We start from the raw sequence: 24,974 nt of genomic DNA, 5'->3' as shown, positions 1-24,974 counted from the left end.
TTTTCAATGAATTAGTGTGAAAGAAGTATTCTAGGCATATGTTAGCATGTGTTATGGAGTTAATGGACACTAAACAAATTTAGCATATACCTTATGGACATCATTTATAAGTTTTATACTGTTAGAATTTTAAATGACTTTCCAGTGGTGATGTCATGATACAGCTTGATATAGATCTCTGGATGTCTGGAAGGAGGTCTCAGACTGTGTGCATAAAGTTGATTGATGCTGGCATATATGTATTAAGATATAAGAATGCATGAGATTACCCAGGAGGAAAAAAATAAAATGAAGACAATCTAAGGCAAAAACCCTGAGGAATTGCAGACACTAGAATTAGCAAAGAGGATGCATATCGGGAAAGTATAAAGAGAGCAGGGAGTGAAGTAAGAATAAATCGAGGGAAATTTATATCCACTAAATGCAGAGAGATTATGTTGAGAAGGAGATGAATGTCACCTGGGAAGCATGCTCCTAAGATTCTGAATATGGTGTCAGTTGAAAAGTGGCCATTGGATTTAACAATTTGAGATCCTTTGATGATTGGGATCAGAGTGTTCAGTGTCCTTGTGAAGATATGAGTCAGATGATAAAAATATGGAAAGATGATGAGAGGAAAGGAAGTTGAGATAGCAGTATAATCTACATTTCCAAGCCATTTTCATGTGAAGAGAGTGGCTAGAAGAGGAGAGGATAATGAGACATATTCGATTAGGTACATAATTTCAGAATGATGATACACAGAAAGGACCAAGTTGAAAATGTATAAAAGAACGTGAACAGTGAAAGAAGAAAAAACTCTATTAATATAAAACACGAGACACGTTTAACTGCTAATAACACCAGGTAAATGTGTGGAAGAGTACACATCCAAAGGACCAAAAACTTTTTTTGGGGAGAAATTCTAACAGTCCTTTGTTAATAGTTTCTATTTTCTCCATAAACATAAAACAGTGTCAGCAGGTAAAAGCTGGTGTATAGGTCTTATCAGTGGAGACCAGAGGATATATAAGTTTAACCACAGATGACAAGAAATTGATAAAATTGCTTCTTCAGAGATTGAAAATAAGCTCTCAGGGAAATATTTTAGAGCTTGTATTATTTAATATCTATTTGGATTTTGATGTCATATATCTAGAGTGAAGCATTCACCTATTTTATATAAGTTTTTCCTGTAAAGGTCAACCATTCAGGTGCAAGAAAAGAGAAAAAAAATTTGGTTCCATAAACGATATGGCTTTTGCCAAGATAGAAATTTGTAGATATTGGTGGGGGGGGGGAGTGGATTTTGCTGATGGACCAAAAACTCTTAATCTGTAAAATAAAGACAGCAGAATGTATTGATGGATTGTGAGTTTTTGGCAGAGCTACTGGACTGGTGTTAATATTAAATGTTTAACAATGAAATGCTTTTAGACAGTCTTACTACTCCATCAGTCAATTCAGTCGCTCAGTCGTGTGTGACTCTTTGCAACGCCATGGACTTGCAGCATGCCAGGCTTTCCTGTCCATCACCAATTCCCAGAGCTTGCTCAAACTCATATGCATCAAGTTGGTGATGCCATCCAAACATCTCATCCTCTGTCATCTTCTTCTCCTTCTGCCTTCAATCTTTCCCAGCATCAGGGTCTTTTCTAAGGAGTTAGTTCTTCACATCAGGTAGCCAAAGTATTGGAGCTTCAGCTTCAGCATCAGTCCTTCCAATAAATATTCAGGATTGACTTCCTTTAGGATTGACTGGCTTGATCTCCTTGCAGTCCAAGGGATTCTCAAGAGTCTTCTCCAACACCGCAATTAAAAAGCATCATTTATCGGTGCTCAGCTTTCTTTATGGCCCAGCTCTCAACTCCATGCATGAATACTGGAAAAACCATAGCTTTGACTAGACAGACTTTTGTCAGCAAAGCAATGTCTCTGCTTTATAACATGCTGTCTAGGTTGGCCATAGCTTTTATTCCAAGGAGCAAGTGTCTTTTAATTTCACGGCTGCAGTCACCATCTGCAATAATTTTGCAATAAGAAAATAAAATCTCTCACTGTTTCCTCTGTTTCCCCGTCTCCTTGCCATGAAATGATGGGACCAGATGCCATGATCTTCATTTTTTGAATGTTGAGTTTTAAGCCAACTTTTTCACTCTCCTCTTTCACTTTCATTAAGAGGCTCTTTAGTTCCTCTTCACTTCCTGCCATAAGGGTGGTGTCATCTGCATATCTGAGGTTATTGATATTTCTCCTGGAAATCTTGATTCCAACTTGTGCTTCATCCAGCCCAGTGTTTCTCATGATGTACTCTGCATATAAGTTAAATAAGCAGGGTGACAACATACAGCCTTGATGTACTCCTTTCCTGATTTGGAACCAGGCTGTTGTTCATGTCCAGTCCTAACTGTTGCTTCTTGACCTGCATACAGATTTCTCAGGAGGCAGGTAAGGTCTGGTATTCCCATCTCTTTAAGGATTTTCCACAGTTTGTTGTGATCCACACAGTCAAAAACTTCAGCATAGTCAATGAAGCAGAAGTAGATGTTTTTCTGGAATTCTCTTGCTTTTTTTTATGATCCAGCAGATGTTGTCAATTTGATCTCTGGTTCCTCTGACCTTTCTAAAAAATCCAGTTTGAATATATGTTCTCAGTTCATGTACTTTTGAAGCCTAGCTTGGAGAATTTTGAGCATTACTTTGGTAGTGTATGAGATGCGTGCAGTTGTACTATTCCATTCATGGGGATATGTGTGCATGTGTGTGCTCAGTGTACCCAGCAAGGATCTCATTCAGATATGAAGGAGAAGTCAAAAGCTTTACAGACAAGCAAAAGCTGAGAGAATTCAGCACCACCAAACCAGCTCTTCAACAAATGCTAAAGAATCTTCTCTAGACAGGAAATGCAGAAAGCTTGTATAAACGTGAACCCAAAACAACAAAGTAAATGGCAATGGGACCACACCTATCAATAATTACCTTAAATGTAAATGGGTTGAATGCCCCAACCAAAAGACAAAGATTGGCTGAATGGATACAAAAACAAGACCCCTATATATGCTGTCTACAAGAGACCCACCTCAAAACAAGAGACACATACAGACTAAAAGTGAAGGGCTGGAAAAAATATTTTACACAAACGGAGACCAAAAGAAAGCAAGAGTCGCAATACTCATATCAGATAAAATAGACTTTCAAATAAAGGATGTGAAAAGAGACAAAGAAGGACACTACATAATGATCAAAGGATCAATCCAAGAAGAAGATATAACAATTATAAATATATATGCACCCAACATAGGAGCACCGCAATATGTACGGCAAACACTAACGAATATGAAAGAGCAAATTAATAGTAACACAATAATAGTGGGAGACTTTAATACCCCACTCACAACTATGGATAGATCAACTAAACAGAAAATTAACAAGGAAACACAAACCTTAAATGACACAATGGACCAGCTAGACCTAATTGATATCTATAGGACATTTCACCCCAAAACAATCAACTTCACCTTTTTCTCAAGTGCACACGGAACCTTCTCCAGAATAGATCACATCCTGGGCCATAAATCTGGTCTTGGAAAATTCAAAAAAATTGAAATCATTCCAGTCATCTTTTCTGACCACAGTGCAGTAAGATTAGATCTCAATTACAGGAAAAAAATTGTTAAAATTTCAAACATATGGAGGCTAAATAACACGCTTCTGAATAACCAACAAATCATAGAAGAAATCAAAAAAGAAATCAAAATATGTATAGAAATGAATGAAAATGAAAACACAACAACCCAAAACCTATGGGACACTGTAAAAGCAGTGCTAAGGGGAAGGTTCATAGCATTACAGGCTTACATCAAGAAACAAGAAAAAAGCCAAATAAATAACCTAACTCTACACCTAAAGCAATTAGAGAAGGAAGAAATGAAGAACCCCAGGGTTAGCAGAAGGAAAGAAATCTTAAAAATCAGGGCAGAAATAAATGCAAAAGAAACTAAAGAGACCATAGCAAAAATCAACAAAGCTAAAAGCTGGTTTTTTGAAAAAATAAACAAAATTGACAAACCATTAGCAAGACTCATTAAGAAACAAAAAGAGAAGAACCAAATTAACAAAATTAGAAATGAAAATGGAGAGATCACAACAGACAACACTGAAATACAAAGGATCATAAGAGACTACTACCAGCAGCTCTATGCCAATAAAATGGACAACTTGGATGAAATGGACAAATTCTTAGAAAAGTATAAACTTTCCAAAACTGAACCAGGAAGAAATAGAAGATCTTAACAGACCCATCACAAGCAAGGAAATCGAAACTGTAATCAAAAATCTTCCAGCAAACAAAAGCCCAGGACCAGATGGCTTCACAGCTGAATTCTACCAAAAATTTAGAGAAGAGCTAACACCTATCTTACTCAAACTCTTCCAGAAAATTGCAGAAGAAGGTAAACTTCCAAACTCATTCTATGAGGCCACCATCACCCTAATTCCAAACCAGCAAAGATGCCACAAAAAAGAAACTACAGGCCAATATCACTGATGAACATAGATGCAAAAATCCTTAACAAAATCTAGCAAACAGAACCAACAAACATATTAAAAAAAATCATACACCATGACCAAGTGGGCTTTATCCCAGGAATGCAAGGATTCTTTAATATCCGCAAATCAATCAATGTAATACACCACATTAACAAAATTGAAAGATAAAAAACCATATGATTATCTCAATAGATGCAGAGAAAGCCTTTGACAAAATTCAACACTCATTTATGATTAAAACTCTCCAGAAAGCAGGAATAGAAGGAACATACCTCAACATAATAAAAGCTATATATGACAAACCCACAGCAAGCATCACCCTCAATGGTGAAAAATTGAAAGCATTTCCCCTGAAATCAGGAACAAGACAAGGGTGCCCACTCTCACCACTACTATTCAACATAGTGTTGGAAGTTTTGGCCACAGCAATCAGAGCAGAAAAAGAAGTAAAAGGAATCCAGATAGGAAAAGAAGAAGTGAAACTCTCGCTGTTTGCAGATGACATGATCCTCTACATAGAAAACCCTAAAGACTCTACCAGAAAATTACTAGAGCTAATCAATGAATATAGTAAAGTTGCAGGATATAAAATTAACACACAGAAATCCCTTGCATTCCTATATACTAACAATGAAAAAACAGAAAGAGAAATTAAGGAAACAATACCATTCACCATTGCAACAAAAAGAATAAAATACTTAGGAGTATATCTACCTAAAGAAACAAAAGACCTATACATAGAAAACTATAAAACACTGATGAAAGAAATCAAAGAGGACACAAACAGATGGAGAAACATACCGTGTTCATGGATTGGAAGAATCAATATTGTCAAAATGGCTATTCTACCCAAAGCAATCTATAGATTCAATGCAATCCTATCAAGCTACCAACGGTATTTTTCACAGAACTAGACAAGAATTTCACCAATTTGTATGGAAATACAAAAAACCTCGAATAGCCAAAGTAATCTTGAGAAAGAAGAATGGAACTGGAGGAATCAACCTGCCTGACTTCAGACTCTACTACAAAGCCACAGTCATCAAGACAGTATGGTACTGGCACAAAGACAGAAATATAGATCAATGGAACAGAATAGAAAGCCCAGAGATAAATCCACGAACCTATGGACACCTTATCTTGACAAAGGAGGCAAGGATATACAATGGAAAAAAGACAACCTCTTTAACAAGTGGTGCTGGGAAAACTGGTCAACCACTTGTAAAAGAATGAAACTAGAACACTTTCTAACACCATACACAAAAATAAACTCAAAATGGATTAAAGATCTAAATGTAAGACCAGAAACTATAAAACTCCTAGAGGAGAACATAGGCAAAACACTCTCTGACATAAATCACAGCAAGATCCTCTATGACCCACCTCCCAGAATATTGGAAATAAAAGCAAAACTAAACAAATGGGACCTAATGAAACTTAAAAGCTTTTGCACTACAAAGGAAACTATAAGTAAGGTGAAAAGACAGCCCTCAGATTGGGAGAAAATAATAGCAAATGAAGAAACAGACAAAGGATTCATCTCAAAAATATACAAGCAACTCCTGAAGCTCAATTCCAGAAAAATAAATGACCCAATCAAAAAATGGGCCAAAGAACTAAACAGACATTTCTCCAAAGAAGACATACAGATGGCTAACAAACACATGAAAAGATGCTCAACATCACTCATTATCAGAGAAATGCAAATCAAAACCACAATGAGGTACCATTACACGCCAGTCAGGATGGCTGCTATCCAAAAGTCTACAAGCAGTAAATGCTGGAGAGGGTGTGGAGAAAAGGGAACCCTCTTACACTCTTGGTGGGAATGCAAACTAGTACAGCCACTATAGAGAACAGTGTGGAGAGTTCTTAAAAAACTGGAAATAGAACTGCCATATGACCCAGCAATCCCACTTCTGGGCATACACACTGAGGAAACCAGATCTGAAAGAGACACGTGCACCCCAATGTTCATCGCAGCACTGTTTATAATAGCCAGGACATGGAAGCAACCTAGATGCCCATCAGCAGATGAATGGATAAGGAAGCTGTGGTACATATACACCATGGAATATTACTCAGCCATTAAAAAGAATTCATTTGAATCAGTCCTAATGAGATGGATGAAACTGGAGCCCATTATACAGAGTGAAGTAAGCCAGAAAGATAAAGAACATTACAGCATACTAACACATATATATGGAATTTAGAAAGATGGTAATGATAACCCTATATGCAAAACAGAAAAAGAGACACAGAAGTACAGAACAGACTTTTGAACTCTGTGGGAGAAGGTGAGGGTGGGATGTTTCGAAAGAACAGCATGTATATTATCTATGGTGAAACAGATCCCCAGCCCAGGTGGGATGCATGAGACAAGTGCTCGGGCCTGGTGCACTGGGAAGACCCAGAGGAATCGGGTGGAGAGGGAGGTGGGAGGGGGGATCGGGATGGGGAATACGTGTAACTCTATGAGTGATTCATATCAATGTATGACAAAACCCACTGAAATGTTGTGAAGTAATTAGCCTCCAACTAATAAAAAAAAAATGAAATTGTAGAATTATGAAAAATGTCCAGTGCTTCCTACTATTTGGTAAATAGTTCACGAATGAGCATGAAGGTACTTAAAATTGAAACCAGTGATTGTTTGAGTATTTTATCAAAGAGAATGTTAGTCAGCTGAGATCAAGAGAAAGATGCCACAGAATACTTGGAAACTTAAATGTTGCTATCATAGGTTTAAAGATTAGCTTTGGGGTCATAGATTGGTATTGAACAGTAAGAATATTGCCAAAATAATGTTTGGTTTGGAACAGTCCTTCTTAATTTGTCCTTATTCTCTCTGCTTGGATCATTTCTCTTGGTCTAATTGCAGCTTCTTTTGCTTCTGACCTTGTGTTTCCATCGTTTTTTTTTTCTACAGGCAGCTTCTAGCTAAATGCACAGTTATGTCTAATTTCATGAGTCTCTAAGATGAGTCTCTTCAATTCAGAGTATGATAACAAATGAAACCTTTTGTTTCTTGCATGCTTAGTTTCCCTTCCACACCAAAATTTCTATAAATAATTAGTTGTTCTTTTTTAAAAATAAAAACAAACTATCACTCCTATGTATTCAAGTCCAGTGAGTTCTAAGGCCCAAGTGAAACATTATTTTGGATCTGGATTCTGCATTTATAGCAGAATCTCCTTTCATGGAGGAAGACAGATCATCCTAGTATTGCTCATACTATTAATTAAAATGCTATCAGATATGTAACATTTGAAGGAGACAAATGGAAGGACATTTTAAAATAGTCCTCTACATTAAGCCTGTTGGGGTCAGTCTTCATAAAGATAATCACATGACACATATTTAGAGATAGAAGATATGGGAGTGTGGATTTGGTACATATGTCATCCTATAAAATTACTGTCAAAAGGCAAGATGAGAATTACAAGAAAAATAAACCAAAATAATTTCAGAAAACAGTTATCTCTCCCAAGATCCTAGGCAGTCACTGTAGAGTTTCCTGGCAGCATAAAGCAGCAGGAGCCAGCTAATGAGGCAAGTCATCCGTTATCATTGCTGTGCTTAGCCTGATTTAGTTATCTGAATCAAAATGACAGATTCTGGAGGGAGGCTCCTGGGAACTTGACTGAAAATGTTATGTTGATGTAACCATGCATTGATCAGTCTAGTGGAGGGCTTCTCAGTTTCCATGCCAACAATAAAAAGAAGCAAAAAATAGCAGGTTAAAGGGCATGCTTTAGGAAAACAGATATTGGGCAAGATATTTTCTTTATAAACAGGCTGAGTTAAACATTGAAATAAGCTTCATGCCCTGACCAACCTAGGGCTTCTCAACACATAAGAGGTTTTATAAAGTAATTTCAGCTTGTCAGGAACAATTTTCCTCTTTCCCTTTAGGATTACTTATAACTTTAGCTTTTGCAACTATAACCCATGTTATTGGCAGCCTATTAACTTTATTCCAGTGTGAATACTGCAAGAATTAACTCTTTCTGTCCTTTCCTAATCCTGTGCTGTGCTCCATAGCCATTAGTAGAGAGATGTTTTTAAAGTGCATTTGACATGCTAGGCATGGATTTAAGAAGCTTGATAACAGAGGTACTAAAAATAAGAAAAAGAAAAGATCCAAATTACCTGAAGGGAATACATGCTGTTGACAAATGGCTCTGTCTGCTAACCCTCAGTTTGAGAAAGATTTTTGATATTTTTGATAGTGGGCTAGACAGATTTTTCTTGTCGTGGGCAAACTATCAACATTCAGAAAATAGCATAGAGGGTACATTAAAAGCCACATATGATGAAGAAAAGATTGCTCTTCTAAAGATAGAATAGCTCATTGCCCAAACCTCATTCAGTCAAAGTTATCAGAATTGAAAATGGCTTATAAAAGAGAGGGGTTTTTTTGGACATGTGAACATGTTATCATTCTGGGATATGAATAGAACCAAGAATAGAGAAACCCACACACATTCTTCCATTTGATGTGCCTGGTTTATTTTATGCAGAGCACAAATATATAAAAGATCTTTAACTACTCCCCTGGAGTCATTTAAGTTGATTTGGGCATCACATTAGGATTTAACAGTTTTCTAAACTGATCCAATTTAACGCTTTTTAAAGATCCGGGTTTCTTGGTTTTTCAAGTAGCCTTTCTACACCCCCAAAACAAAATGCTCAGCTATATAAATGAATAAAATAAGGACCTGCAGGGAGCCAACATCCTAATTTTAACCATGTACTAGGAAAAAAAAAAAAGAATTTATCTGTTTTAGTCAAGTTTTTTCTTCTCTCTTAAATGAGAACCCTACCTTTGTTAGTGACTTTTCTCTGGACTGTTGATTCAGTGTTTAGTCTATGTTGAGCATCGTTATGAGGATAAGCAGGCATTACTTCATCTATTATCACATCTTTCCAGGAAATCCTTCATAGAGGACGATAGTAGGTCCTGACTTCCCAACATCAGTCATAGCTCAGCAGGCTTCCAGCTGTTCTCTGAATACCCCTGAAAATATTCAGACTTTTGGGAAAATACCAGAGCAGCAAGAGTGGTCTGAAAGCCTGAGGTGGGACAAGTAGAACCTGGGTAAGTTATGTTCTGTGTTCTGCTCTGAGCACAGATTTTACTGTTGTGATCTGTGTTGACTGCTGAAGCCCAGCCGCTCAGATACCACTTCTGTTCACATGCTGTAAGAAAGGTTCATGTGTCCCTTATCATGCAGATCATGAAGAAGAACTGAAAAGTCCCATCGTGCTACTGTCCATTGATTAGAATTTTAAAGGCCTGCTCGTCTCCTATCAAGGTCATGATGTTTTCATTGTTCTTCTTTCTTTCTTCTTTCCCTCAGTGTATTTAGCTAGCAGTTTACCTTCCTAACACTCTTTTACTCAGATTTTAAAAATACAATCCCCTACTTTTTCTTTGAAATTCCCTGTGACATAAGGGGAGAAGGCAATGGCACCCCACTCCAGTACTCTTGACTGGACAATCCCATGGACGGAGGAGCCTGGTGGGCTGCAGTCCATGGGGTCGCTACGAGTCGACGTGACTGAGTGTCTTCTCTTTCACTTTTCACTTCCATGCATTGGAGAAGGAAATGGCAACCCACTCCAGTGTTCTTGCCTGGAGAATCCCAGGGACAGCGGAGCCTGGTGGGCTGCAGTCTATGGGGTCGCACAGAGTTGGACACGACTGAAGTGACTTAGCAGCAGCAGCATGACATAAGGCCTTTCTCAAGAAAAGCCTTTATCACATCTATACAATTGTTAAAATATTGATTAAACATATATTCAGGGAGGGAACTGAGGAATATTGTAGGTTTTTTCCTTGCACATGAAGAACAATCGATTAAGTGATCTAAGAACCACATACAATAAGTTATGTGTGTGTATGTGTGTGTGTGTGTGTGTGAAGTCGCTCAGTCGTGTCCGACTCTTTGCTACCCCATGGACTGTAGCCTACCAGGCTCCTTCGTCCATGGGATTTTCCAGGCAAGAGTACTGGAGTGGGGTGCCATTTCCTCCCCCAGAGGATCTTCCCCACCCAGGGATCGAACCCAGGTCTCCAACGTTGTAGGCAGACGCTTTACCATCTGAGCCACCAGGGAAGTCATAGTAAGTTATAATACAGGAAATTATACAATAATGGGAAGAATAAGATAAAAGATATCATAGCTGAGTTCCCCTTGGATGCTTATCAAAACCAGGAAACATCAGAGCAAGGTTCAAGCTATAGTAAACAAGCCTTGGGGGTAGCTGATTCTTCTTAGAGCTTGTCACATAATGCAGTGAACTTGAGCTCCTGCTAGGAAGCATTCAATTTCAGGCCAAGTAGGTCTCCCCAGTTGTAGCTGGCCAGTTATCAGTTAGGGAAGGAATAAATACAATGCTGCATACCCAGAGCTCCCGTAGCCTTCATAGGAATTCTTAATTTTTGACAGATCATCAAATAGTAAAATTTAAAATTTACATCTCTTCTTGTCTTTGATTTTTATAGAGAAGAGAGATCTTTGAGCCTCAACAATTCCTTTCTTAATCCTTTCATCAAATGATTCCCAAAGGAACACTTCATTTTCTATTCCGTAACACTAACTTCACTTTTCCCATTCTGTTGTCTTCCCTAACGCCTTTTTTACACAATCCATAAAACAAGAACAAGCTTTGTCTTTTCTTTCTGTGTAAGACTAGTGGGTTTTTCCTCTTGGAGTTCCTAGTCAATGATAAATTAGAGATCAAGCTGGAAAATTGTAATATACACATTTGAAAGAATTATAGCTGGAATCTCCACAAATATTGGCAAGACCAAAACAGCACAAACCTTCCATAATTTTGAATTCATGAAGAAAGATTTTATAGAGCCTTCAATAGTTTTGAATTCATGCAGAAAGATTTTATAGAGCCACCTGTCTGACTAAGATGGCTATGAGGCTTCATTGTTCTAAGTTCCCAGTAGCTTCATGTTCCTTGTGATAACTTTTAAAACCATCATATTTTATCATCACTGCATTTCATCTGCTATGTATTTAAAAATATTCTAACCTTGACACTAATGTTCTAAACACTATACAGAAATCACACACCCAAAACACAAAATAGACTGATCAATACTAGTTAAGTGAAATTTGAATTCCTGTTTAGCTTTAGATTTATCTTAAGAGAAATAAAGCTATCAAAAGCTCAATGAAAAATACTTGACTTTTCAAACATGAACAGGGTAAAGAGCTTCTTATTTAAAAAACAAGTCCAAAAAACCCAAAACAAAGCAAGTAAAATAAATGAGGAGTCAGTTTGATTTAAAAAGAGGGAGAAGACAAGTGCATTCCTTGCCAGATAGGAAACCTTTAATAGGAAATATGCAGACTGTTAAGGGAAACCATTCTAGATCTGGGAGAATAGTTGCCCAGAGTTTCTTTGCCTCTTTCTTTCCTTCTTTCCTTTCTTTCTTTCTCTTTCTTTTTTCTCTTCCTTTTCCCTCTTTATTCCTCTCTCTCTCTCTCTCTCTCCCAGCCTCCTTTCCTTCCTTCCTTCCTTTCTTCTCCCTCTTCCCTACTTCTGTCTTCTCATTCTCACTCTAGCTCTCTTTTCAGACTTTCTTTCACTCTTTAGACACAGAGTGGACACTATTTTTCAAGTTTTGATAGTATTCCTGAGAAGAAGCTAGCTTCTTCTATTCAGCATCCCTTCTTCCCTGAGAGAAAAGCATGAAGTTCTTCAGTGAAGCAGTAGATGAATATATAATCTTGGTTTATAGATGCACAGATGGACTTTAAACCAGTTAGCTCTTTTGTTAACATATTGTCCTACTCTCAAGGAAGGCATTCCCTGGTGGCCCAGCAGTAAATAGTCCACCTGCCAATGTGAATCCTTGGGTCAGGAAGATCCCCTGGAGAAGGAAATGGCTACCCACTCTGGTATTTTTGCCTGGGAAATCCCATGGACAGAGGAGCCTGGCATGCTACAGTCCACGGGGTCACAAAAGAGTAGGATACCACTTGTTCTGTCCCACAACAATAGCAACAGCAACAAGTCCAAAAGGATATTAAATTATTCTACTTATATTTGAAATGTTTGCAATTTAGTAATCTTTACTTTTTTTTCTTTCTTTTATATCATGTGAAAATATAAACATCTTACCTTACGGCATAAATAAGCCCTAATGTAACAGAGAAGGGCTTATTGAATTAAACAGGAGTGTAACTATTGATTCTCACTTTTCTATGATTTTGCATGGGGATCCTTGAAGGTTAGGGATACTTGAAGTTAAATCTGACTTTATTTCCTATCACCTTATCCAAATGCTAAAAAAATGGCAATATTCTTTCTTCAAGAATGTATTCAGTTGCAACTTGAATCAACATCTAATTTTGTATATGATAGCTTAAATATACTGCTGAATTGGCATTCCTTTCTGTATGCTAGCCACTCCTTGTAAAAAAAGAGACATTTGTTTTTCTTAAATTGCTCCCATGCTTGTTAACTCCTCAGATTCAATCTAAGAATTCATGTTTTGTATTCAGTATTTTAAGAGGGGAAAGGAAAAACGTCCTGACAGATTATTTTTCCTTGGAGGACATTGGTTTAAGTCTTTATGCAGAAAGAATACTAGATTAATGATAACTGAGAAGCAAGGAACATTCTTTCTGGTCTCTGAGCAGTGAAAATGACACATGATAGCGTGTGGTGTTATGCAGACTCCTCAAATCCCAGCAGAATTTCAAAGACTTGAAGCCAGTAGTGTATTACTTTTCCTACTGCATGAATGTCATTTTAAGTATTCAAACTTGATAATCTTCTACTGAGAAATACCATTTAAAATTTTTCTTTTATCCTCATGGGTGAAAGAAACAAAATAGAGCAAGGAGAAAAAAAAAATTGGGGGAAAAATGTAGAACCCAAATTGTACTGCAATATTATGTTTTAATGTATATTATATTATGTTTTAATAGAAATATTTTACATATTTTATATATTTATGTAATTATATGTAAAGTTACATATTCAGTTAGAGCCCAAAATATTTTGAAATATTATCTAGCCATTTATAGTGAATCAGTCTCATATAGCAAGCTTTGTTGTTGTCTAGTTGCTAAGTCTTGTCCAACCCTTTGTGACTCCATGGATTGTAGTCCATCAGACTCCTGTCAGTGGAATTTCCCAGGCAGGAATAATGGAGTGGATTGCCATTTCCTTCTCTGGGGATCTTCCCAACCCAGGGATCGAATCCGCATCTCCTGCATTGCAAGAAGATTCTTTACCAATGAGCCACCAGCAAAGCCCAGCCAGCAAGCTTAACTGTTGGTTTTCATCTTGTACAATGAATGTGAGCAGGTTATAGTGACTAGTGGAACATTAAGTTAAGAAGTCTTTTAGTACTTATTTGTGCTTCAAAAGAAATGATTTTAAACACCAGCTGTCTTTCACTTTCACCAAGTTGTTAAAATTATCATCTGATTATATTTGTTTTGCTTGCCATCAAGCTTAGTGCTTGTGATGGTTAACTTATGTGTAAAATTGGCTAGCTACAATGCCCAGTTGTTTGATCAAATAGTTGTCTAGATGTTGCTCTGCAGTTGCTTTTCAGATGTGATTAACATTTATAATCAGTTGACTCTGAGTAAAGCACATATTCTCTATAATGTGGGTGGGTCTCATCCAATCAGCTAAAGACCTTAAGAGCAAAGATTGAGGTTTCTGGAGGAAAATCAATTCTTCCTCAAGGTTGAAACTTGGATACACTGCCCTAATTTTCCACCTGCTGACCTGCCTTGCAGATAATATTCAGACCAAAGACTACAACATCAATTCTTACCTGAATTTCCAGTCTGCTAGCCCTTCCTACAAGTTTCAGACTTACCAATCCCTACAGTCATGTGAGCCAGTTCCTTAAAATCTCTCTATTGCTACTTTTGTATATGTGTATATATGTGTATGAGTGTGTGTGTGTATAAATATATATATATATATATAATTTAAATATTTGTCTTTATTTTAAATAAAACTATGAATATTCCATATGTTATATAAATATATAACATAAATGTATATATAATAGGCACACATACATGTGCGTATATAAATGCAATGTGTTTTTATGTATGAAATCTCCTATTGGTTCTGTTTTTCTGCAAATCTCTGAATAGTACAGCCTACTCCCATGAGCTTTGCCATATCAGTTAATCTTAAATTCTTCAGAGATATTCCTCCTTAATTGAAATCACATTCTTTAAATGTACCTGAAAGACTTATTTTCATCTGATTGTTAACTACCTTTTGATATTTAACTTCTCATAATCCCAGCCTTTATCTTATTATCTATCATTACTGACCTATTTATGGCTTCCTAAATAAATCAAGTCACTTTATTCATTCCTTCACCCAAGAACTGATTGATATTGGATACTATTTACTTGAAAATTTGACCCCAGGAAAGCAAGGAAAATCAGAAACAGTCTGATTCCTAAAGAGCTTTAAGACTACTAAGAGTATTCTTTTTCTGGAAATGTTATGGACTAGATAGCCAGAAAATCTCTTATTACAAAATAACTAAAATGTTACATAAAATGCAATTTTAAAAAACTACATAGCTCAGCTCAAAAAAAGAAAAGAAAAGAAAAGAAAAAATTAGTAAGGCAAATCTCTAAGGCTGCAAAGAGATAGAAAAACTAAAAGTTAGAACTGTTAGTAAACGCTAAGATTTTTGCCTGCCTTGTGGAAACTTGCCAGCCACTGTAACTAAGGGACTTGAGAATTAAGGGTTCCCACATTCAGGAGAAAAGCCTTGGGCAAATTTGAGGAGGTAGTCATAATTGAGACCTTCACATGCATCCAGAACATGATTCATGAAGGGCTGAACTAAAAAAATTCTACTTGTTAATACTGGGAGGTGGGAAGGAAATCTTTTCTTGGCCTTGATGTGAATGCTAAGGGGATAAAAATATATTTGCCAGTCTTCTATAAATATTCTTGCTTGGTTTGGGGTTTCAGTGATAGTGGAACTCATTAAATGAGATAATAACTTAAATCTGTTTCTCTTGCAAATATCCCAGGATACCTAATACAAAAAAAAAAAAAAAAAAATAACAAATGTAAAAACATTGCTGGAAGAATGGAATATACAGCTCATTGTATTTCCAAAGAAAAAACCCCAAGGAAAATAGAATCTTAGCATATAAAACATTAATCAGAGTTAGCAAGAGGTTGACATTACCCATGCCAAAATGTCAGATACATGTAATAGGTAAAGATGGCATAAAAAATATTTAATATGATAAAAATAAAATGGAATTGAAATTTTCAGTAAATATCTATCAAATAGCCAGGAAGATGTAAAAATAAATTTAAAATAAAGAAATGACAAAACAGTACAGTCATTGACATTAAAACTTCAATAAATAGTTTAAGCAGAAAGTAGACAAAGCAGGAGAGAGAATGAGTGAATAAGAAGTTAAAGCTGAAAAACTACTAGGATTGCAAATATCAAAGAAAAATAAATGTAGAAAGAGAGAAGGGTTAAGAGACATTGGAAAATGAATAAACTAATACTCTATATAATAGGAATTCTGTACTGAAAGAATGTAGATTAGAGAGACTATCTGGGGATTTACTAGAGCTAATGCAAGATATGTACACTCAGATGTCAGAATTCTGCAAAACTCCCAAAAATATTTAGTAGAACAGCAAAAGAAACGTAGCACTTATAAAAGTAGGAAAAAATGCCTACTAAGTTAGGTTGACAGTAAATTTCTTAATGACAACAAAAGATGGTAAAGGAATAATACATTCAAAGAGCTGAGAACCAAATTACCATTTGATGATAAGGGCAAAATGAATGCACCTATAGACAAATACAAATTTGTAAAATCATTTTGGAAAAATTTTGGGCAATATCTAATAAATTCAAACAAAAGCAAATTCAATGATACAACTTTCACTTACAAGCTTATACTTCACAAAATGTTTTCTTAACTGTAGTCCCCAAAGATCTGTTTGGGGCATGGCAGCTTTGGATTTAGAGTCAATATTAATTGAATGCTGCTTCAAAATTTATAAATTATATAATGATATTGGGTTGCAGTATTTTATTAAGGAATTTGATTTTTCTATATTCCACTCCAAGAATTAATCTCAAAATATTGGCATATGAAATACATAGTATATAAATTTGAAAGAATGCAAAGTCACTCTTGCTATTTTTGAGAAAAAGGGAAGATATTCCTGGGAAGTGGAGAGAAACTGCAATACTTTTGTGGGGGAATGGCAATATTTGATTTCTTGATCTGGGTGCTAATTACACAATTTATACTTTGTGAGAAATCAATTTGTTCACTTAACATCTGTGCACATTTCTGTAAAATATAATTTACTTAAAAAATTTACTATAAAAAACGGGGAAGGATATTAAAAAAAACATTTCTACAGTAGCAAAAAACATTGACAAGACACTTAGCCTCTCTGGTAGGAAGATAAATATATTTTATTCAATGCCAAACAATGTTATGTGTCATTAGAGATTAATGGGAAAGACAAAACAAGAGGGCTTCAGAGACAAAATATTTTGTCTGAAGAAGCAGAATAGCAAAGAGTGGTGAAAATTCTTTCTTTAAACAAGTGTATTTTAAGCACTCGGGCAACAAATAGTCTCCCATGAGCCCAGCCGGCAACAGCAGAATATTCTAAGACCAGACAGTCCCACATCCCTGTATGCATCACTCATGCAAGATGATTTATTGAACCCATATGTCATCTGTGTTCTTTGTGTTAGGTAGTTATCCAAGTGCTGTTCATGTTAACTCAGTTATCTACATAGAGCTCCAAAGTAGGTAATACTGTAATCATTTTACATTTGAGGACATAGATTCAAATGGTTACAGAATTTCTCCAAATTAACTAAAGATTAAGTAGCAAAAACTGCATTCACATCTATGTTTTACTGTTTGATTTAGTTGCCTTGAAGATTATAGATTACTGAATGCTTCTTCTATGTTACTTACAGACTAAATGTTCATAGTGTTAGTCGCTCAGTTGTGTCCAACTCTTTGCGACCCCATGGACTGTAGCCTAGCAGGCTCCTCTGTTCATGGCCTTCTCCAGCAAGAATACTGAACTGGGCAGCAATTTCCTTCTCTGGGGGATCTTCCTGACCCAGGGATCAAACCAGCATCTCCTGTGTCTCCTGCATTGGCAGCAGGTTCTTTACCACTAGTGACCACTGTATTTTACTTTTCTATTCACATTTTCATCTATACATCTATATATTATAAACAAGTATATATATATAGATGTATAATTTTAAAATGATGGAAGGAAGGATAAATATAATATCTAGAAAAATTATTACTCAGGTACAGGACAATATGATTAGGGATGAGCACATAAAAGTGTTCAATGGCATTGATGCTGTGCAGTTTTTATAGCATATAACATATAGCCATCTTAAGTACTTTAAAAATTTTAATATATAAGAATAATATATAGTTATATATTTTCATATTAATGTAGATATCTATATGTTAACATTATATATGATATATTATAAAATATGATATGAAAAATATGAAATAAGATTAATTTAGTGATATTTAAAATGGAGACTTGGTTTCAATGATTTATTAGATATGGCGAATAAGAAAAATGTAATGTTTAGCATTATATAATATATTAGTTTGAGGGAATGGGCATATACTATTCCTTTATCTTAGACTAGTAGCTCTTAAACTTCAGTGGGCATCAGAATCACCTGAAGTCTTTGCTAGACTACAGCTTGATGACCCCACCCTAGACTTTATGATTCATTTTCTCTAGAGTGAGGCCCCAAATTTTGTATTTCTAACAAGTTTATAGATACTGCTGATGCTGCTTATCCAGAGACCTCACTTTGACAAGCACATATTTGTAGGGTGGTGAAGAGATTTGAAAATTTGTTACATAATATACAGCTTTTGTCTTTATCTAGAAAACCTACACATTTCTTTCTATTATCCACCCAAATAATTTCTACTTAGATCTAAAGAACCTTCCCTGAGAAGCAGGTCAAGAAGAAACTCCCAGTCTTATTTATGTGCCTTCTATCCTCCCTTTGAATAATTCCTGTCTTGTTGAAAAATCTCTCTTCCCTTTTCTTTGATGATATAATGCTCTCTTAATTTATTTCTTGCCAGACCCTTTAAATCTCTTTTGGCTCTGCAGTCCCATGAATTCTTGCTTCTTTCATAGAGATTGTTTTTACTTTATAAAAGTTTTTGGGAGCTCTAATCCATTCCCATGGCTGCAATTAGATTTATACTTTATACAGATAAATTCAAGATCTGTGTTTACATCCCAATCTCACTTCTGAGCTTTAGACTAGTGAAGTGAATTGCTTTCCAGAGATCAGTATTTAGATACCCACAAATACTTTAACTTCAACATTTTCAAAATGGATTTACCATTCCCAACAACCACCACCCCACCACACAACCCCATACAGAGTCTCTAGCCATAATTTCATGCTCTCTGGCCCTACATTCCAACCACCTTCCACTGCCCCCACCTTTAATAAGTGTCATCACAGATACTCATGCCAGGATCCAGGGCATCATCTATGACTCTTGTTTTTTCTCACTTTACAGCCAATCACTTTCATTGTGATTACTTAACCACTTAGAGAGATCTTAAATCCATCTATTTTAATTCATTCCCTCTGACAGTTTGCTAGCCCGTCCCTCATGCCTTCAAAGAGCCTTCTTATTTTCCTCCTGTCTGGTTTCCTTTTATTCCATCATTGGTGATAAGGTTGTCAGACAGAGTGTTCTTGGAGCATAAGGACCTTTACAAACAATCTCTCTGATTCAGAGATCACACTAGTTAAGAAACATGACCAGTTACCTCTTCTGTATATACTTCATCCTCTTACTAAATGCCAGACCAAACATACTCATCTCCAGATCCTGGAGTTTTAATCTTATCAACTGTATTGAGATGTATTGAGACATCTACATCAGTCTAGTCAAAGCTATGGTTCTTCCAGTAGTCATGTATGGATGTGAGAGTTGGACTGTAAAGAAAGCTAAGTGCCAAAGAATTGATGCCTTTGAACTGTGGTGTTGGAGAAGACTCTTGAGAGTCCCTTGGACAGCAAGGAGATCCAACCAGTCCATCCTAAAGGACATCAGTCCTAAATATTCATTGAAAGGACTGATGCTGAAACTGAAGCTCCAATACTTTGGCCACCTGATGAGAAGAACTGACTCATTAGAAAAGAGTCAATGATGCTGGGAAAGATTGAAAGCAGTAGGAGAAGGGAAAGACAGGATGAGATTGTTGGATGGCATCACCAACTCAATGGACATGAGTTAAGCTCCAGGAGTTGGTGATGGACAGGGATGCCTGGAGTGCTGCAGTCCATGGGGTCACAAAGAGTCAGACATGACTGAGTGACTGAACTGAACTGAACTGAGACATCTCATATACAGTTTCAAATTTCCATAGGAAAAATGCCAGAAATCCTTCCTAATGCATCTGTATAAAATAGTTTCTTCTATTTCTCTGTCCTGCAGAATTTATTTATTTGTCTTCATAGAATTCATCACAACATTTAAAATTTATTCTGAAATTTAAACATAAACTTTAAATTACATCTAAAAAATAAAGGTCAAATAATATATAAATCATATACATATAGAAGTAGAAATGCTTTTTAAAAGCCTCCCTTCACTTCTAGATTGTAAGTTTCTTATTGCTAAGAACAGTGATTTTTTTTTGGGGGGGGAGCTCATCAAAAATCATAAGAAGGTGAGTAAGATATATACATCTAAGCACATCAAACAAAATGGAAAACATTAAAAATGAGGGAAATATTTTAAAATATAAAAAAGAGTGAGAAAAAAATATTTTCACTAAGGACTCAGAAACTGACAATAGAACTATCAATGGCAGGTATAGAAGACAATGGAACAAGATATACAAAATGCTAAGAAAAAGAACTGTCATGCAAGAAGTGTAATCTCAGCTAAAATATTACTTACAAAGCAGAGTATAATAGTCATTTTTCAGGCAAACAAAGAAGTTTCAGTCATTAAAAATAGCTCTAAAAATATCAGAAAGAAGAAATATGGTCAGAGTAGCTGCATCTGAGATACAAAAAGGAATGGTGAATTTGTATTTATATATAAATAATACTGACAGTGTAACATTATATGGATAGTGTTTGAATAGTGGAACTGTTGTTTTAATGGATAACACATTAAATTTGTCATTCAGTTTCCAATGGGTCTAATGTTTTTGGTTGAGAGGGAGGAAAGTTGAGCTACTGTATTGCTCCAGATATTTTTATCTTAACTATGAATGAAATAACACTCAGTTAGTGGAAATTGGAGGGATAAAACTTAACAAGGAAGTCCTAAAGAAAAAATGAACTGAAAGTAACGATAGTAAGAGATAAGAGGCATGGGGAAGATATGTGGGAGAAGTGTGTGAGAAAGAAAGTATAAACATAGGATGAAACAATTCCAGATCTATACACCAGCGTGCCTTTAATAGAATGTCTTCAGCAGAGACTAAAGAAGGAGCGTACGTTGAGAAATCTGCATAATAGGGTTTTATGTAATTTCTCTTAGTCAAATATCAAGCAGACAAGTGTCCATACGTTGAAATGGATATGCATGGTCTCTCTCTGTGTGTGTCTCTCTCACACACACACACATAGGGCAATGAACCTTACTTTTGGTACCATAGCATATATATATATATTTAATTGATCACATTCTAGAACATAAAGCAAGGAACAACACACTCTAAGGGACTGGTCGCAGGCATACTGTGTTTACTGAATACATCACTGTAAAATATCATAACTCAGACAAAGAGAAAAACAGATTGTATATGTTAAATTTTCATGAAATAAAATATACATCTAAATAACTTATGGTTTAAGTCATAATAGAAATAAAAATGTATTTTGAATTGATAGATAAAAATACTACACACATAAATGTATGCATTACAAAAGTATTTACAAATAAGCATATAGTCTTCATTAGGAAGAAAGAACAGTTAAAATTGATTGAGCTAGTATCCAACTTAGAGTTCCCCCAAAAAAGATAAGAAATAAAGAAAGAGATAGCTTCCATATCATATGGAAGAAAGGAAGTAAGAGCAGAAATTAGTGAAGTAAAAATGATACATTAAAGAAAATCAACAACAAAATAAAAATTTGGTTCCCTGGGAAGAAAAATGACATTGAGAAACTTCATATAATAATCACTTTAACAGAAAAACAGCAGGAGGTAAATATTGGAAAAATCGTAAAAGGCTTAAAGCATATATTTATCAAAGGAAAAATGATAGAAATAGTGTGAATAGTTTTGTGTTAGTACATTACTAATTTAGGTGAAATGAAACAGCTTAGAGAAAATGTAAATCCTCAAAATATCCTCAAGAAACTAGAATATCTAAATTGTCCTATCACTCTGAAAGAGACAGACTCTCTAGCTTAGAGGAGCTTAAATGCAAATTCTTTCAAATTTTCAAGAGGCAAGTATTTTTGGTCTTAAATAAAACAAAGTAAATACTCTCCAACTTATATTCTCTTACTAGCATAATTTGGTACCAAAATCAAAGGACACTCCTGAATATAGATGAAAATACTTAACAAAATAGTAAACTGAATAATATAAAACCTATATATATATATATATAAAGCACTAATAAATTGTTTTATTTCAGATAAGCAAGACTTAACATTATAAAATTGGTTCATGACAATGATATTGAGAGACACATATTAAAAATTTAAAAATAGAATTAAAAAATAAATGATTAATCAGGAGAAGACATTGCAAAAATTAGCTGAAAAATTATACTCTTTATGTATTCTTATAGATGAAAAAATAGACAAACTAATAGAAAATGTCTCAAAATGCTTAAAAATTATTTTCAAAAACCACAAATATTCCATAAGTGTATATATATATATATATATATATATAGATGTCTAAATATATTATTATTTAGGAAAATTCAAAATAAAGTAACATACCATTTCATATACACCACACTGACTATATTAAAATCAGCACATTTAAGGGGAACTAGAGAAGAAAAAACAAAATTCTCTGTATCATCTTTGAAATTTTTCTCTAAATCTAAAATTATATAAATATAAAAATATTTTATTTATTGTTTAAGGCAATGCCCCATATACAGAAGCATTTGATAAAAGATAACCTGTGGCACATTAACATTTTCAAGAGTTTGTTAGAACATACATTAATTGGAATCATACTGACGAAGGTAAAAAAAGTGTGAAAAAGCTGACTTGAAATGCAATATTAAAAAAGCTAAGATCTTGGCATCCAGTTCTATCACTTCATGGCAAATAGAAAGGGAAAAAGTGGAAGCAGTGACAGATTTTCTTTTCTTGGGCTCCAATATCACTGTGGACAGTGATTGCAGTCATAAAATAAAAAAACACTTGCTCCTTGGAGGAAAGCTATGATAAATGTAGACAGCATATTAAAAAGCAGAGACATCATTTGCCATCAAAGGTGTGTATAGTCAAACCTATGGTTTTCCCAGTAGTCATGTATGAATGTGAGAGTTGGACCATAAAGAAGGCTGAGCACTGACGAATTCATGCTTTCAAATTATGGTGCTAGAGAAAATTCTTAAGAAACCCTAGAACTGCAAGGAGATTAAACCAGTAAATCCTAAAGGATATCAACCCTGAATATTCACTGAAACAACCATTTCTGAAGCTGAAGCTCGAATACTCTGGCCTCTTGAGCTAAAGAGCTGACTCCTTGGAAAAGTCCCTGATGCTGGGAAAGATTGAAGGCAAAAGGAGAAGGGAGCTGCAGAGAATGAGATGGTTAGACAGTATCACCAACTCAATGGACAGGAGTTTGAACAAATTCCGGGAGATGGTGGAGGACAGAGGAGACTGGTATACTTTCAGTCCAAGGGGTCACAAAGACGTGGACATGACTTAGTCACTGAACAACAGCAAAGAGTAAAACCAAAGCTGGTTAGGAGCCCTCCAGCAGCAGGAGCTGGGGTAGAGGTTTTTAATAGAGAAGACTAGAAGCAAAGGGACTTCTTTGGTTGTCTATAGCTTAAAACAGACTTCCCTCGTGGCTCAGACGGTAAAGTGTCTGCCTACAATGCGGGAGACCTGGGTTCAATCCCTGGGTCAGGAAGATCCTCTGGAGAAGGAAATGGCAACCCTCTCCAGTACTCTTGCCTGGAAAATCCCACGGATGGAAGAGCCTGGTAGGCTACAGTCCGTGGGGTCGCAAAGAGTCAGACATGACTGAGTGACTTCACCTTCATAGCTTAAAACATTGCCAGTTCAGTTCAGTTCAGTCGCTAAGTCGTGTCCAACTCTTTGTGACACCATGAACCGCAACACGTCAGGCCTCCCTGTCCATCACCAACTCCCGGAGTTTACCCAAACTCATGTCCATTGAGTCGGTGATGCCATCCAACAATCTCATCCCTTGCCATCTGCATCTCCTCCTGCCTTCAATCTTTCCCAGCATCAGGGTCTTTTCCAATGAGTCAGCTCTTTGCATCAGGTGGCCAAAATATTGGAGTTTCAGCTTCAACATCAGTCCTTCCAATGAACACCCAGAACTGATTTCCTTTAGGATGGACTGGTTGGATCTCCTTGCAGTCCAAGGGACTCTCAAGAGTTCTCTAACACCACAGGTCAAAGCATCAATTCTTTGGCGCTCAGCTTTCTTCACAGTCCAACTCACATCCATACATGACCACTGGAAAAACCATAGCCTTTACTAGACAGACCTTTGTTGACAAAGTAATGTCTCTGCATTTTAATATGCTGTGTAGGTTGGTCATAACTTTCCTTCCAAGGAGTAAGCATCTTTTAATTTCATGGCTGCAATCACCATGGCTGCAGTGATTTTGGAGCCCAAAAAAATAAAGTCTGACACTGTTTCCACTGTCTCCCCATCTATTTGCCATGAAGTAATGGGACCGGATGCCATGATCTTAGTTTTCTGAATGTTGAACTTTCAGCCAACTTTTTCATTCTCCTCTCTCACTTTCATCAAGAGGCTTTTTAGTTCCTCTTCACTTTTTGCCATAAGGGTGGTGTCATCTGCATATCTGAGGTTATTGATGTTTCTCCCGGCAATCTTGATTCCAGCTTGTGTGTCTTCCAGCCCAGCGTTTCTCATGATGTACTCTGCATATAAGTTAAATAAGCAAGGTGACAATATACAGCCTTGACGTACACCTTTTCCTATTTGGATCCAGTCTGTTGTTCTATGTCCAGTTCTAACTGTTGCTTCCTGACCTGCATACAGGTTTCTCAAGAGGCAGGTCAGGTGATCTGGTATTCCCATCTCTTTCAGAATTTTCCACAGTTTATTGTGATCCACACAGTCAAAGGCTTTGGCATAGTCAATAAAGCAGAAATAGATGTTTTTCTGGAA

Source organism: Cervus canadensis, chromosome 33 (assembly GCF_019320065.1).
Source record: "Cervus canadensis isolate Bull #8, Minnesota chromosome 33, ASM1932006v1, whole genome shotgun sequence".
NCBI lineage: Eukaryota > Metazoa > Chordata > Mammalia > Artiodactyla > Cervidae > Cervus > Cervus canadensis.
This window is presented reverse-complemented; position numbering follows the sequence as displayed.